The sequence below is a fragment of the Micrasema longulum genome, unplaced genomic scaffold (genome assembly GCF_059751315.1).
Source record: "Micrasema longulum isolate JH-2025_06_02 unplaced genomic scaffold, ASM5975131v1 h1tg000614l, whole genome shotgun sequence".
Taxonomy (NCBI): Eukaryota; Metazoa; Arthropoda; class Insecta; order Trichoptera; family Brachycentridae; genus Micrasema; species Micrasema longulum.
In genome coordinates this window covers 124,299-142,446 of record NW_028277810.1, presented here as the reverse complement: position 1 = coordinate 142,446, position 18,148 = coordinate 124,299, and the positions used below count along the sequence as shown (strand labels likewise).

Here is an 18,148-nt window from a genome sequence, read left to right as displayed (position 1 = left end):
CCTTTTCAGACAAATTGGAATCTATTTATATTCGAACATGTGCCTAAGTTTTCCAAAAGCTGCATCGTGAATGGATAATTTATATAAAATATTGTGTTAATAAAATATTGAATTTTGATTATTTTCTTACATTTTATAGTCTCTTCTGTTTTGTATTATGTAGTTAAATGTAATTTTTAATACTTCATGCTTTTAACCTTTTATTATATATAATTTGTTATTTTTCATACTCATAATTGCTCGATATATAGATAAAGGAGATCACCCAGCCTCCATACATTTTTGGGCTGATTTTTAAAGTGCCAGTTTTTTTTTTTTTTTCAATTCATTTGGAAGTTCAACAAGAATACATAAAATTCATACATTTTTTAAGTAAGCATAACTAACGTTCTTTACATATATTCTCAATTATAGAACTCCAACATCTTTCATAAATTATATAAAATAAGAGTGTAAAATCAATTCAAGTAATGATAAAGATTAAGTTTAATGAAAGGTAAAAAAAAAAAAGTTACCCAAATTAAATTTAATATTATAATAGATTATAACAATTTAATTACGCGACAAAAGTTCTAAATCAAGTGTGTGAGATAATATTCAAACTCAAAACATCTATTCTAAAGAGGATCTTTATATACTTCGAGGGTTAATCCAGTTCCGGTATGTCCGTTTACGAACAAAATATAATATGTTTATGAGAATTATAGGGGATAAAATTAAAATATTCAATAGAGTGATTATTTGTTTTGTTTTCCCCTGAACCTTTTTATAATGCACGTGAGACTAAAACGCAATTAACTACTATTACACCATTTTACATAACACTTTAAACAAAACAAACTGCTTTACATGTATGCTGAGTGATACTTTGAGGCTAAATATTCAAACTTGAATATAATCTCAGAGAATTGATTTAGAACTTTGGTATAATAATAAAAAATATTAATAATGCTTAGTTCTATTTTAATAATGCATTTATATTTGTTGGTTGGCAAAATAAAAGTTAGCCCAATCTGGGTGATTTTATTTGTAATAAAAATGATTTTTTGTGATAAGCTGTTGATTTATAAATAAATCGGGTTGTGGTCCTGTGGCTAGTGTCTCGGACTCACGGACCAAAGGTCCGTGGTTCGAATCCCACTCTACCCCAACTCGATTCCATTTTCTAATAGTGAGTTATTTACAACTCGTTGACAATGGCCTTCAAAATTAAATATTTGGGTAAATCATAAGAACGCGAATATTTCTTTTTTTTTTTTTTAAATAAATAATTTTAATTGATGCAAAGTTTTTACAAAACTTTTTACAAGCCTTGAAATTATTTTTGAAAGCCACCAGATCTGTTTATCTGACAGGACCTATAACGGGCCATGGATAGTAGCGATAAGCTTCATTCGATAATCATAGAGAAGAAAAAGGACAAGACAACAAGATGTGTTCAGAAGATTGATTAATCCGCAGCAGCACGAAGAGAAATCAACAATATTAAAAACAAATAATTTGACATCAAATTTACCATGACCTGGTAAAAATGCGTAGTCTAGCAATCAGGGATAACCCAAGAAAATTTTAACCACACAATAACAGGTCATAAGCCCTGTAAATGCCTAGACTGCCATATTCTCTTCACAGGAATATTTTTCCTCTCTATTGCAACAAATTTAGACCTTTACGATTGTTTTTTTTTATGCTCATTTAAAACTTTAGATAAAAACGGAGACGTATTGATGTATGCATCTTGTTTTCTCTGTCTCTAGTTTCTTAAGTATGGGAATCTTTGTTAAATTTTCATGTTTTTTATTTGATTTAACTCTTTTTAATTCAATCTTACAAATAATATCCCTTAGTAAAGTGATAACGTTTTTAATTGCCGACTGTGGTAAATCTTATGTAACTAATATTACTCCCAGCGTCCTTTACGAGGCCGATTAAAATAAAGATTTAATTATGCGATAAATTAAAGTTTAATTGAATCCTAATTATTGACCGTCATAAAATGGCTGACGAAAATCATAAAATGGCGGATTAATGTCTGTGTTTACAACCGACAACGAGGAAAGGGATGACTTTTTGTGGACGAGGTGTTGTGATTCTAATTTATGATGAAACATAATTAGTTTTCATAGAAATCCCTTCAAAGTTTTATGTTCTAAGTTTTGTAGCCATTTTTATGTGAAAAAACAAAACAACGCTTTTGCAAATAGTTGAAAGGATTATTGGTTATTACGTTGGGTAAAGTATAACATTGTGTCAGAAAATAAACATAGGCAGGATAGTGTAACTTTCTGCCTATGTATTAAGTAATCGATTTTTCTAAAAGTATAATTTTTAACAATGTTTGATTATGTCCAAATGCTTGCAGACTGGCTGGATTTCCTCCCTAGGGAGTTGTTCATATTTAAATTCATTTCAACAGAGAGGGAAAAATTTTTGAGAAGGGAATATGGAAGTCTAGGCATTTACAGGGCTTATGACCTGTCATTGGCTGGTTTAAGTGGCCACTTTACACACTGTGTAACATTCACCATTCTGCCCATGTTTGAACATCCACATTTCCTCAACTCTTCCATCTGTTGACTTTTGTGAAGTAAAAGAGCTGAAACCTTTATCACGTGGGTGAGATTCATCCGGCTGAACCAAATCACCTACTAGGCAACGCCTGAAAACAATTTTTCAATTTTTATACTTCTTCTAGTAGGTGATTTGGTTCAGCCGGATGAATCTCACCCACGTGATAAAGGTTTCAGCTCTTTTACTTCACAAAAGTCAACAGATGGAAGAGTTGAGGAAATGTGGATGTTCAAACATGGGCAGAATGGTGAATGTTACACAGTGTGTAAAGTGGCCACTTAAACCAGCCAATGACAGGTCATAAGCCCTGTAAATGCCTAGACTTCCATATTCCCTTCTCAAAAATTTTTCCCTCTCTGTTGAAATGAATTTAAGTATAATTTTTAATTCATTTTTTCTTTATTCGGTTTGATTATTGTTTTTTATTTTTAATATTACTTATATTTAAAGCATCAACTTTGTGGTTAAACATTTTAGTAAATTTTATTAAATATTTGTATATAATTACTTACCGACTTAGATCGTCTTCGGGTTTATCATATCGGTTTAATAAATGCCCTGACTAGGAGAAGTGTACGTCTCGAAACCGGTAAACATAGAAAAATCAGTAAGTGGTTATATACAAATATTTAATAACATTGTTTTTATATTTTGACTGTCTTAGAACTGGGTTATTTACCCTAGTGTTTTCCATCTTTTAATTTTCTCTTGATAATTTCCTAGGAAGAGAAATCCAGCTTTTGTCTTCACACATTTTAATGTAATCAAAATACTGTTGTTTTGATCAATTGGTCCAAGAAAGAGTACCTTTAATTAATTTTTTAATGTTTTGACACGTTGTCTAGTAGGTAAAATAATTCATTTTGATTCATCTAAACCGCGAAGTGGCCCCTAGTCTAGTCGGCCTCGTGCTGTTGTGGTCAGCACGTTTATCTACCATGCAAGGGGTCTCGGGTTCAATTCCCGACATGGTTGAGAAATATTTATTAAAAATGTGTTTTTACATTAGAATATTTCGTAGTCCTTGGACTGGTACCTACAGCGTTAGACTTATTATCTTACCTTCATGTAAAAAAAAACAAAATACGCTACGATTGGTGTACTTATGCAGTGCCCTGTGCACCTTTAATTGCGGAAAGGGAATGACGATGATGAAATTGTGTTTGTAAATATAAATAACATAAAACAAATAAATAAATCCATATGAACATTAATCATTAAGCTTGGTTTTTTCTTCCTTTTTCCATCAATTTAGTTTTTCCGACATTCAGTTTAAGTTTGTTAAATTTAAGCCATTATGGAAACTACATCCAAAGCTCAATAGAAAAATATCACGTTATTTTTTTTACATTTTCAAATTAATAAAGGTCTATTAAATACTGTCAAGGAAAAAAAATATTTTTGCTCATTATTAGTAGCATAAAAAATATTTTTAAATTTGTAATTTTGAATTCCCGCAAAAACGGTCAATTCATTGACCACGCCTCTAATACGTCACGATTCATGTGTATTTGTTCCCGGTCATTAAAATTTGTTAAGAACATTATTTTTTTTATTTATTTATTTGACTTTTTGTACATAATGTTATTTGTACATTGGCGGGCTTATTGCCAAACGGCAATTTCTTCCAACCAACCAATAAAGTAAAAGTTTTATTTTTATAATTCAAGTTACAGAACATATTCCATAGAAAAAAAAAAAGATTAAAAAATTAAAAATATATAAAAATAGAAATAAGCGTATTTGTTTATAAATTACCTTAAACCAAAACTATTACTCAATGGGAAAAAGGAAAAAAAGCGGAAAGCATTATCATTATCTTGACGTCACAACAACCACGGCCAAACACGTCGCGTTTTTCTAGCAACATATTTTTATTAAATTTATTTTTACATTTATGTATGAAAACATTCCTCCGCAATATTCGTATTGATTTTGAAAATACAATTAATTATTATAAATCCATTTGATATATATTTATCAATGTGAATGAAGTTATACTAAAACAAGTAGAGGAATTTGTGTATCTGGGAAGTATGTTAACTAGGGATGGAATGACTGAGAAAGATATTGAAAGGAGGGTGAGTGCCGAGAACAGAGTGAACGCTGCACTTAAATCAACTTTGGCTAATCAATGTTTGTCGCTAGAGGCAAAACTAGCAGTTCGCAATTGAGTCCAGGTCCCGACCCTGATGTATGGGAGCGAAATATGGACTTGGAAAAACAGGGATGAAAGTAGGCCGAAAGCTGTCGAAATGCGATCTCTCGGGCGAATGTGTGGTAAAACTATGTACAAAAGATGCACAATTGTTAATATCCGTACATAATGGAAAAAATTATGATGTACGAAGCCTATGTCAAAAGTAAATTGAGTTACATGATCGCCTTCTGGGGAACTGGTAACAAGACAGACATAACAAGAATACAAAGACAACAAAATAAAATTCTTAAACTAACATACAACCTACCCTACTTGACCTCTACGACTGAACTGTACAAAAAAACACACCAGTTTGACATAAACTACTTGACTAAAATTGAGACCTTAAAAATTGTGCACAAAATAACACTGGGAAACATACAAGACGACGACATAATATTAGTCAAAAATGCTGACATACACAAATATAACACCAGACAACAAAAACACTATCATATTGAAAAAGCAAAGACAAACACAGGACAGTCAAAAATACTACATAATGGACTTAAACACTACAACGACCTACCTTACTACTTGAAAACTTTTAATGGAGACAAATTTAAAATCAATCTGAAAAAGCACATGATGACTGAACTAACTAGACTAGACGAGACATAAAATGACTAGAGAATATTAAATTTCTAATGTAACCCTAACGGGTTTTTTAAAATTGTAAATAAATAAAAAAAAAATGTAAGGCTGAGACAAGCATTATCGACAAAATTAAGGAAGGATCTCTGCGTTGATTTCGACATGTAGAACAAATGGACAGCGAAAGAACGGCTAAGAATATTAACAATGCGAATGTTGATGGATGCAGAAATAGAGGAAGACCGAAAAAGACATGGCATGACCAAATCCAACAAACACTTGAAGATGGACGTGTCAAAAGTTAAAATAATCGACACGCGTCCATGCGAAGATGTATGAATGTAGAGGAAGCGAGATCTGTATGCAAACATAGAGTGATGTGGCGTTCTATCCTCTCTGTCTGACCTTACGGGGAAACGGCGTGATGTTTTGTTTGTTGTTTGTTTGTTCGTAGTATGTGATATTTCTATTATTTAAACGCCTCTGTTTCATATTGTCTTCTCGAAAACGTTCACCCTCTCTGTTGCAATATGTGAAATAACACCACGCTCACTATTCGGGCCCTGCGTCTTCCATACCAGGTAACAGTACCCATAACGCGATATGGACGCATAGCATAGGTGCCACAATGCAGTATGTGGAGGTATGGAACCAGTTGTGGAGAGGAAACTATTCTCGTTTTCTGGATCTTTCCCCGTTACGTCTCGTTACACAGGCGCCAGGAAATCCAGTCTTCATAGAGGAGAGAATGGCACGTTGCAAAGATCAAATGAAATAAACCCGGAGGGTTTTTAGTCTGGAACTATTTGGTCTGGACCGACCGAAACAAGACTTTCACCCGAAACCGAAACTTAATTAATTTGTTAAAAATCTAAATTTGTTGCAACAGAGGAAAAACACGTTTGAGAAGGGAATACGAAAGCTGGCATTTACAGGGCGTATGATCTGTTATAGGCTGGTTTAAAAGGCCACTTTACACACTGTGTAACATTCACCATTCTGCCTATGTTTGAACATCCATATTTCTTCAATCCTTCAAAGTCAAACAGCTGAAACATTTATTGTTGCGAATATTTTCATCTGAACAAATTATTATTATTTATTTATTTTTTACACCACAACAGGCCAGGTAGCCCAATTACAGTGGTGAATTACATCACAGAACATCCAGGCTTGAGGAAAATCAAATTTAATTTTCGTGTTCTCTCCGGGAATCAAACCCGGAACCTTCCGTCGGTCGAGTCGAGCATCTTGACCACTACACCACGGAGGCCGCAATTATTTCACATACCAACTAGGCAACTAACGCCTAAAAACAATTTTCCAATTTTTAAACTTCTTCTTGGACCAGTGGTTTTATTTCAATATTTTGAGTCTGTTCAAAAGACTAAATATCACCCTCTAGGGAGTTATTAAGATCAACAAATTACATCTACATTTCATCAACTCTTCCAGAAGAATAAAATTAAAAAGTTGTTATGGTTCAGCCGGGTGAATCTCTTCACAACAATAAATGTTTCAGCTCCAACAAGGTTTTAGCTCTTTTACTTCACAAAAGTCAACAGGTGGAAGAGTTGTTGAAATATGGATATTTAAACCTTGGCAGAATGGTGAATGTTACATAGTGTATAAATAAGTCACTTAAATTAGCCAATTACACTGCATTGTTTAATGCCTAGACTTCTATATTTCATTCTCAAAGGTTTCCGCTCTATTGCAACAAATTTAGATCTAAATAACTCCCTTGGAAGAAAATCCAGCCATCTACAAACATTTGTACATACTGAAACATTGTTTAGTTAAAAGCCACTTTAAAACGCTAAAATTAGATGTTTTCATTGTTAAACCTTACGATTTCATTAAAACAAGTGTTGAGAAATACACACATAAAATTAAAGGCATAAATTTCATGGTTTGTTGTTGTTTTTTACTTATAACTTTTATCTTTACAAGCCATAAGATGCACCCGAGTACAGTCAAACGTACTCCGACACATCCCGACCGCAGGTTTCACCTGAGCCGAAGTTTCGGATAAATTTCGGTCAAAACCAAAACCGCGGCCGAAACTAGCCGAACCCAGAACTTCAGTCGGCTGCTCAATAATAATGTTTAGTTGATGATCAAAATGATGCGCAAACTTCTGAGTTTTGAAAGTAAGTGCTTGAGGAGAATATTAGGCATTAGGGTCTAGAATTTTAATAGTCCATGCGCTTTGCTGCTGCAAGACATGCTGTAACCTAGCTCCTATGTGTTTAAATTAAAATATATCACAATTAGAAAGGAGGAACTGGAATCCCAATATACCATGCTCTCTGTAGCTGCTAGACGTGCAGCGATAATGATTTATTGTACAGCGCCCTTGAGGTGATTTTCACAAAAATGGAGCTAGATAAAACATCCTACTTTATATATATATAAATAAGGTGGTCCGATTTCAAAATACGCTCATTATATGCAGCCTCATTTAATGAGCGTCTAGAGGACGCGACGGTGGACTTGAATTAAACACATGTTGCGCATGCCTCGGGAGAACCTAAAACCAAGTTTAACAAATTACAACAGGGATGGAGAATACCTTAAATAAGGGATTATGGAAGTCTAGGCATTTACAGGGCTTATGACCTGTCGTTGGCTGGTTTAAGTGGCCACTTTACACACTGTGTAACATTCACCATTTTGCCCATGTTTGAACATCCATATTTCTTCAATTCTTTCATTTGTTGATTTAATGACTCCCGAGGGAGTGAAATCCAGTATTTTGTCTACAAACATTTGGCAAACTCGAATATTGTAATAAAACAAAGTTGTCTCTTCTTTACACCTGTGGGCTCCCGATTTCAATTCAATTCAATTTCAATTCAATTTATTTATTTTAAATATAACATATACATTACAAAATATACTCAATACGTACATATTATAAAAAAGGAAAAAAAATACACGAAAGAGACTCATGTCAAAGGAGTCGAAGAATCCTGCTCCGGAAAACCCCTTCGGATACATGAAACAGATCAATATCCAGAGCGATGTTGTTCATCATAGCGGTAGCTCTTCCAACAGGCATAACCATAGGCAGGTTGGTCCTGAATATCGGAATATGAAACAATCTATGCTGACGCTGTCTTAGGTAATTATCAGGAACATGCAAACCAATGCTCATCATAATTTCAGAATTATCGATCATACCGCGCAACAATCGATAAAAATGTGTGGTCAAATACACATTCCTTCTAGTCTCTAAACTGTTGTAGCCAAGCATACCCTGGAGAAACTCGGTCGGGTAGAGCCAAGGATAATACCCGCACTCTCTCATGTAGAGATATCTCAGAAACTTCTTTTGGATTTTCTCTATCATAAGAGAGTACTTCAGTTCATGTGGCCCCCAAATCATCGAGCCACTCTCGAGTCTACTTCGCACCAAGGAGTTGTAAAGAGTTCTCAGTACGCGGGTATTTTCGAAAACCCTGGCAGTACGCAGAACAAATCCTAACATCTTCAATGCATTACTACGATAACGATCTTTTGGCTTTATAAGGGTCTCTTGGAGGCGTCTGCTGATGTCCACATGCTCCGTTTAGAAGCGGATGTGAAAAAGAAGAAGAAGACTTATCTTATTAAGTTTGTAAGCAAACTTTTGTTTCTGTATTACAAGTAAACACAGGTTTTGTTACTATTTGGGTTTGCAATATCGTCATAAGGAAGAATGATAATATACGACATGGCCCATTCATAATTTTCTAACAGTGAAAGCGACAGTAAAAAAAGTAAAAATTCCTACATTAAAAATTTGTGCGGCATCCATTTTCAAGCCTCTCATAATTTCACAGAAATTATTATTGAGAAAAATATTCCGGCGCCCTCAAACGTACTAGTCAGAACAGTTGTTCCAATACACGAAGGCGCTGGATATGAGACAACTGTACCTAAAAGAAGCACTTACACACTTCTGGTCGAACAATCGAACAATAAGGAGAGATCTCAGCAAAACGTTCGTACAAGGTTTTACCAGAGCACGAATTATGTCATACCTAAAACCTGTACGACTTTTCTCAGACACATCTCTCCTTTATCGCACCGAAAGTGTTCAGTATTTTGTAAGAGCGTATCAAGCTCTCAAGGACCAAAACTATTTTCAAGAGAGGAGTTAAAAACTAGATTAGCTTAGAAAGGATTTGAGTAGGAAACTCCTTGATGATTTTCCAAATGTTTGAGTATACCGTTTACTATATTTATGTGCCATGTATATATATATAATTAATTTAACCATAATTATTTCAATGACACAATTATTACAAATCATAATAGGGAACAGTTTGAACTTAAAAAAAATATAAACAGAATTGTTCAATAAACAATTTGTACAGGAAAAAATTTGAGATAAATGAATTGGAAAGGTTATAAAAAACATAAGTAAAAAGAGCTTGATATTTGCAAAAAGAATTACATGTTTGAAAAATATTTATTTTATGTATTAGAATTCAACCATCAAGTACCTAGGTACCTACTTAAATTCAAAATTCATAATACGTACAGAAAAATTATTGTTACCGCTGGTGATATTGCATTTTTTTTGCTTTGGGCAACAGCAAATCATTCAATGACGAAACGAAAAGATTAAAATTAAAATGAGACAGGCGCCGTGGCGCAGTTGGTTAGACGGCTATCTGTGAAACTGGCGTCGCGGGTTCGATTCCCGCCAGTTGCAAGAAAAAAATCCAAGAAAGATTTTTTTCTCAATTAGTCTGGGTGTTGTGGTGTATTTTTCATTACCTTCTTCCATATCCCCTCTATCCCACCTGCTGACAAACCTCAAAATAGAGGCTTAGCGGGTTATTCCTTTAAAATTAAATTAATATAACCTTTGTTTTTCAGAAATCATTACTTACAAAACCACACTCACGAAGGATGGGACGCTAAAAATAAAATCAAATACTTTAACTCATTAAAATAGCGTTATATCAACTCATTAGTTAACCCGAAGAAATTTTTTTGATAATGATCCTTAAGATAAAAATAACTTTATTTAATTTACTTACATATAACTTTGAATTATCTATCCTTACCTCTGTTGTGTATAAATACATTTAACTCTTTAATAAAGATACCAGTCTCGAAGATGTCGTGAAAGCGATGAAACCGGTCAGTGGATATTCCAAATTTGTGGATTAAAGTATCACTCCTGTTTTATTTATATAATAAATATATATATATTTTTGAACTAATTAAACTAATTAACCTAATTATAATTAACATAATAAACAATAAAAACAAAAATATTCATGAAAAACATAACCAATTTATATATACTAATTATTCAAATTCATAAACAGCGCATACGTTTTACATATTTGGCTTGATCCACTCATCAATCTCCACTATCCATTTCTTAATAGCAATTTTATATTTTGGGAACTTACTAATTGTCCTTATGGATAATGGAAGTAGATTGTACACTTTAACCGAGTAGTAGGTCAATCCTCTTTGATCGAAGGTTGTATTTATTTTTTTTCAGCATCAGGGTGGAGTATCTAGTGACTCTTAAGTATTTAAGGCAATAGCAATAAGTCCGCCAATGTGCAATCACAATCGCACCAAAAATCAAATAAATAACCCTGCTTATAAAAAAAATAAAAAATATCTTACTTTTTGTTCATAATGTTATTTGTACATTGGAGGGCTTATTGCCAAATGGCAATTTCTTCCAACCAACCAATAAAATAAAAGTTTTATTTTTATGATTCAAGATACAGAACATATTCAATAGAAAAAAAAAAGATTAAAAAGTTAAAAATATATAAAAATAGAAATAAACGTATTTGTTTATAAATTACCTTAAATCGAAACTATTACTCAATGGGAAAAAGGAAAAAAGAGGAAATAGGAAAAAGGAAAGGAGGAGAAATTAAGGAAGAGAAAGGAGATGTTTCTTCAGACGTGATTTAAACAGAGATAATGTAGTTACATCTTTGATGGTGGATGGGAGATGATTCCACAGTCGAGCCGCATGGACACTATATGAGTTAGAGAAGAAAGAGGAATTGTGGATGGGTATTAAGAGAGTGCCTTGAGAATTAGAACGGGTAGAACGGAACGGAAGAGGTAAACCATGAACTGATAAGCGTTGAAATTTTTCACACAGGTATATAGGAGCGTTAGGACTATGAAGTACATTGAACAGAAGTGAGAGGGAGTGATACTCTCTCCGCTGTCTAATTTTGAGCCATTTCAGTTGCCTACGATAATCAGAAATGTGGTCATATTTTCTAAGACCAAAAATGTACCTTATGCATGTATTCTGAAGTCGTTCAAGTTTATCGAGTTGCTCACAGCTTATATCAGTCATAGAAACATCAGCGTAATCTAGAATGGGTAGTAGTAATGCTTGTACAAGGGTACATTTAGTATTAATGGGTAAGAATGTTTGCAACCTTCTAAGTGAGTGTAGACTGAAAAATATTTTGCGGCTTAGTTAAACTTAAAAATATCTTTGATAAGCGTTTAGATTTGGTTGGTTGGAAGAAATTACCATTTGGCAATAAGCCCGCCAATGTACAAGTAACATTATGTACAAAAAGTCAAATAAATAAATAGAATATGGGAAAAAAATGTTTCATGCTATTTAAATGATTTACGTAATTGAGCTCATATTTAATTCCCTGTAACGACCACGGAGGTATTTCTCGCGCTATCTCTCTCCCTCGCGGTTAAGTCATTTGTCACGTGTTAGAAAGAGACGCATAATTACCGAGCAACTGGTTTTACGTACAATCAACAAAAGTAATACAGTTAGTTCCGTCCTTAGAAAGCGCATCGAATTATGAGAACAAATAATATGAATAAACGTTGTAAAAAGGATGAAATCATCTTCGAAGGAAAAAAGTTACAAGCGTGTTACAGAAAAATCCTTTTTGTGTTTTTATTAGTATAAGTATTTTTTGTAATTGACACATAATACGCATTTGTACCGTGTCCAGACGAATGATGAATACAGTAACGGATGATTATAACCAGATAAAATACTGAAAAAGGAATCGAGTGAGGATTGGCCTTAGAGCAGTGGTTCGCGTGTTCGTCTCTCATTTTTAAGGTTCAGGGATCGATTTCGGGAAGGTTGACCCCAAAATCGAAATGTCTGGTGAAAGCGCCAACCACTGCTCTACGAGACAGACTTACTCGTCCATCCACTAGATTTTCCTTCTCTGGCTTATTATGTGAGTGTAGCCATTGAGTCAAAAAAACTCGTCCAGAGTTCTGGTTATTTTTTTTTATTACGTAACTGAATGATTTTTATAAATACAAAATAACACACAAAATAAACTTAAATATTTTGATTTTTACAAGTAATATAAAAAAACAAATTACACTAAATATTTTATAGTATATGATCAAATACAATCAAGAATTTCAGGGGTATTTTTAGATAATCTTATTTAGTATCAAACTAATTCAAATAAATGTATTTAATTTGTGTGTATCTTATTTTACATCATTATTCCCTCTCTAAACCTAATGGTGCATAGGGCACTGCATTGGTACACCAATCGGGGCCTATCTTGATCATTTTTTGTTACATGAAGATAAGATGAAATCGTATTATTATCGTTACGATATCGTTTAATTACTCCATGCGTGACGACACAGTTCTCTTCTGTGTGCTTTCCTTATTAGTGTGTTGGCTTCCCGGAAACCGGAAATCTACCACAACACTCTTATCGGCTAATTAAGAAAAACTTCTGACGTAATTTGAAGTAGTTCATTCTCATTTCTTTTTTAAATACATTTTAGAGAGACTTGGTCAATGGAATTTTTTATTTACTTTTATTTCTGGGGTCGTGACTGTACTTTAATTTAATCTAATAAAAATTGGTCTTTATGTTTTATATTTTTATTTTGATTATTAATATAGTGTTATACTTGTTAGTAAATTTATGTAACAGTGTAAATTTAAAAGTTAAATATAAAAATAAAAATAACTATAATGCTGAGTCAGATAACTAAAAATACTAATATATTACAACAGAGATGTAGAACATTAAAGATAAGGTAATATAGAAGTCTAGGCATCTACAGAGCTTATGACCTCTCAATGGCCGGTTTGAGTGGCCACTTTACACACTGTGTAACATTCACCATTCTGCCCATATTTGAACATCTACTTTCCTTCAATTTTTTCAAGTAAAGGGTTCTGCTCTTTTACTTTACAAACATCAACAGATTAAAGAATTGAAGGAATATAGATGTTCAAATATGGGCAGAATGGTGAATGTTAGGAGTGTTGTCAAGTTACGGAAGGTGTTGACCTCATGACATTGGTCGTAGGGAGTCAGAAAAGTTGATGCATGCCACGGATTGGAGAACCTTACTGGTTGTCAAAAATAAAATAAAAAAAAATAAGGAATAATTTTCAAAAAATATTTTTATAGATGACAACCATGAAGTTTCGCATAAATAAATTGCCTATGTTTTTATGAATGTATGTATGTGTATGCGCATGGGTGTTTGTACGTGTGTGTGTATGTACATGTGTATATATGTGTATATTTATATATATGTGTGTATATATGTGTATGTCTGTATGTATATGAATCAAAATGTGTATCCGAATAAGTTTATATTTTGTTTGTCTGTGCTCTTTATAAATTTGTTAACTATTATAATATATTAAAATGTAATTGCCTAGCTTGGAACGGGGTATGTACCCTTGTTAGCTGGGCAAAGTGAACATGAAATTGTATTTTGATAAAGAGTGTGAATAAATAAATAAAAAAATAAATTTAAAAAACCAGCCATTGACAAGTCATAAGCCCTGTAGATGCCTAGACTTCTATATTACCTTCTCTTAAATGTTCTTCATATATGTTGAAATATGTTTATATAAACATCTCCCCAGGGAGTTGAATCTAGTCCTTGTCTACAAAAAATTTGGACAAACTCATAATATTGTTAAAAATACTAATTTTAGTATTTTTCTACTTGTGGTATAGTGACTAGAATATTTAACCAACACGATATCTCCAATTTGATTCCTGATGGAACAGTATTTTTACTGTAATTTCTTTTTTAACTTTTGTATTTTTTATTTAACTTTTTATGCATAATGTTCCATACATGTTCCAAATAACCAGCATTTACCGTTTTCCAAAGACACATTTTACTTAATTTTAAAACATCCTGTATATTAGTAGAGTTACCCCAAAAAATAATAGCATATTTCAAAATTTAATATCTACATATATGCATAAAAAGTGGACATAACACATTCACTGTTAGCTTTTTTTTTCAGTTTACCTAATACAAAAAAATGTATTGGATTATTTTAGCAACAACAGTCTCCACGTGTTATTTCCAATTTAAGTGGGTTACTTATTTAATACCTAAAAGAAACAGTGTGAAGTTGTTTTTATTATTTTAGAATTAATTATTATAATTAAATTAAAAGGGGACCTCTTTATAAAACTATGTACATAGTGATGTTAGGTTCTTTTCAGGTTGGCCAACTGAAAAAGGCGTTCCAGGGTTGGCAACCTAATAATACAAACTAATAATATAAAATATTAATATTCATTACTAGATTGTTATTTATTTGTTTGTTTTTTTTCAGATTAAACTCGATGAGAAGATAAAAGGATTTCTCACTACTAAGGTAACACATTCTTTGTGTTTTATTTATTTATCGTTTACCATCTCATCTCTATCCGCACCTGTAGCCCAATCACAAATAACTATCGACGTGCTTAAAAACATGCCAAGCATTTGAGCGATCACAATGAACAATAATGAACATGCTTAAGTTTTGCAGTCAGAAGTCAACGCGTGTGTTATCTCGTCAACGCTCGTATCGGTTTGTTTTCCTCGTAAATAAATACAGTTCACTGGCGAAAAATCGGCGTTTACTGTAAAAAATAATACAATTTATTCTATTTGCAAAATAATAAGGAGTATCTGGTACAAAAAAGTGAAAATTAAATTACAGTTACTATGGCGACTGCTTTTCTTGACGTTTGGCTTGCCAACCGCCGCCGCCGGCTAAATGCAATGAATAGCGTGATAAATAATAAACAAATAAATAAAAATAGCAGTTTTGGAATATTTTCCATATTTCATCATCATCATCATCATCAGCCGTCTCTTGTCCAATGTTGAACATAGGCCTCCCCCTTTAGTCTCCATATTTCCCTATCCTGAGCCAACCGCATCCAACCACTTCCTGCAACTCGTCTAATGTCATCAGACCACCTTGTCTGAGGCCTGCCGACACTTCTTCTATCCGTTCTGGGTCGCCATTCCAGGACTTTTTTGGTCCATTTAGAGTCTGTGATTCTGGCTATATGACCAGCCCAGTTCCATTTCTGGTTGGCAGCCCTATGGACCACATCGGCGATCTTTGTTCTCGCTCTAATCCATGTATTGGTTTTTCTGTCTCTCAACGAAATACCCAGCATTCTCCTTTCCATGGCTCTCTGTGTCACTGATAAAATTTGTGTAAAATTTTTTTCGTGAACACAAAAGTTTCACAGCCATATGTCAGTACAGGGAGAACACAAGCATCAAAAAGTTTCTTCTTTAAGTAATGTGAATACTTCGGAGATTTCAGGATATATGAGAGCTTACCAAAGGCGGCCCATGCTAAACCTCGCCTTCTTTCTATTTCTACCTCTTGATTATCTTTGCCGAGCTTTATTTCATGTCCTATGTATATATAACTATCAATCTTTCCATATTTATACCGGTGAAATTCAAATATGTGATTGCGCAGCAGGATTATACGTCGCAAAACGAAAATATTTTGATTACAATATTTGAGTTTGTCCAAATGTTCGTAGACAAAACCAACTGGTCCAAGAAAAAGTTTAAAAATTGAAAAGTTGTTTTCAGGCGTTGCCTAGTATGTAAAATAATTCAGTCTGATGAATGTCTTCACAACAAAAAAGGTTCGAGCTCTTTAACTTCAATTAAATCAACAAACGGAAGAACTGAAAAAATATGGATTTTCAAACATAGGCAAAATGGTGAATGTTACACAGTGTGTAAAGTGGCCACTTAAACCAACCAATGACACGTCATAAGCCCTGTAAATGCCTAGACTTCCATATTCCCTTATTTGAGGTATTCTCAATCCCTGTTGTAATTTGTTAAATATTTTGACATTTAATATTAGGTGTTCACGGATGTTCATTGTGGTCGCGAATACGATAAACAACCATGGTGAGGAATTGTTATTACGTCGCTTATTAGCACGTCGATAGTTATTTGTGATTTAACTACTGGTCCTGTTATATTACAAAGAAAAGATAACAGAGTTATCTTCGACTGTCTAAAAAGATAAACCGATATGTGTGTACGAAAATGAATATATTTGCATGAACATTTAAAGTATCTTCGTATGTAACCTATAATTGAACATGTTTAGAAGAAAAAAAATGTTTGCTTATTCTGCTTTTCATATAGAAAACTTAATTTTACTTTGTAGATAAAATTGAAGATAAATGTTAACAATGTTTTGAGTTTGTCAAAATGTTTTCAGGCAGGCTGGATTTCCTCCCTAGGGAGTAGATCTAAATTTGTTGCAACAGAGAATTATTTTTTTTTAAGAAGGGAATATGGATGTCTATGCATTTACAGGGCTTATGATCTGTCATTGGCTGGCTTAAGACTTCCACATCCCCCTCTCAAAAATGTTTTTTTTAAATTTAATTCACAACAAATTTAGACAAATCAGATTATTATATCGTGGGTATACTGGCAAAAAGCTTTTACTCTCAAACCCCTGTTTTGAGAAATCAAGCATTTAAGTTTTTTTTTTCAATTTTACTATTTGTATCCTCTTTAAATATAGTAAGATGGTGCTTATTTAAGAGCGTGTTTTTAATTTTTCCGTTTCTTAATTTTATATCAAGTAAATATTAAGTTGTTTATAGCTTTCAGCCTGAATATAATACCCGGTAGACGACTTAACCATAAATTTATTTTTGTAACTACAGATATATGAAATTTAATATGACTTAGTGTATTTTTCCAGTTTGAAGAGCGTTAAAAACTCTACAAAACTGCATTATTAAGTCAAATCAGCATATTTTGAAGTTAACGTTTTTTGCCAGTATACCCACGATATATAGAAAAACTCGGAATTAATGCGAATCAGATTATTCGTAATATTATACAACACAATCATTCGGATTCAAGCATTATTTACTGGATTTGATATGATACCATTAATTTGAAAGTAATTTTAGAATCATCTTTTGTGAAGCGAACTCGAGTGATGGCCTTTATACAAAGCCTCTTCTCTGACCTTTAATAAATTTACTAAGCATAATCGATTATCAATACTCAGATATCATTACGTATATTAGAGTGACCTCGTCATTTCGCGACATTGTTCGCTCGTACAAATGAAAAAATACTTAATAATATAATATATATTATATTTCCGGTTCCTACCCTTTGTAATAAATAATAATCTTCTTCGTGGCTTAGACACATCACGTTTATATCCTGATAGCGAGGTCGCGTGGTTTGATTCTCACGAATGATAAATATAATAAACGTTATTGCAAAAACTTTTTTAATAAAAATAAAAATAAAATAAAATAAAATTCAACACCTCTTTGAAAGGGGTATACGGAAGTATAGGCATTTACTTTTATTCATTCTTTATTGGTTAATCACATAATTCAAAGTATACTACACAGTTATGTATTGTTATATTATCACTGCGCCATAAATCACAATGTGGGATGAAGATGGATAGGTAATCTCGAATTCTTTTTTAATTTTTTTTTT

The 18,148-nt window shown here is 32.9% G+C and overlaps 1 protein-coding gene across 2 annotated transcripts in view; it reads left to right on the top strand.

Moving 5' to 3' along the window:
• Positions 1 to 18,148, top strand: part of sano (CABIT domain-containing protein serrano) — a 209,459-nt gene that overhangs the window by 97,586 nt on the left and 93,725 nt on the right. For both annotated transcript variants that reach the window (XM_088228884.1, XM_088228882.1), the window contains exon 4: positions 14,967 to 15,008. The gene's annotated coding sequence lies outside the window, so the exon portion shown is untranslated. The remainder of the gene's footprint in view (positions 1 to 14,966; positions 15,009 to 18,148) is intronic.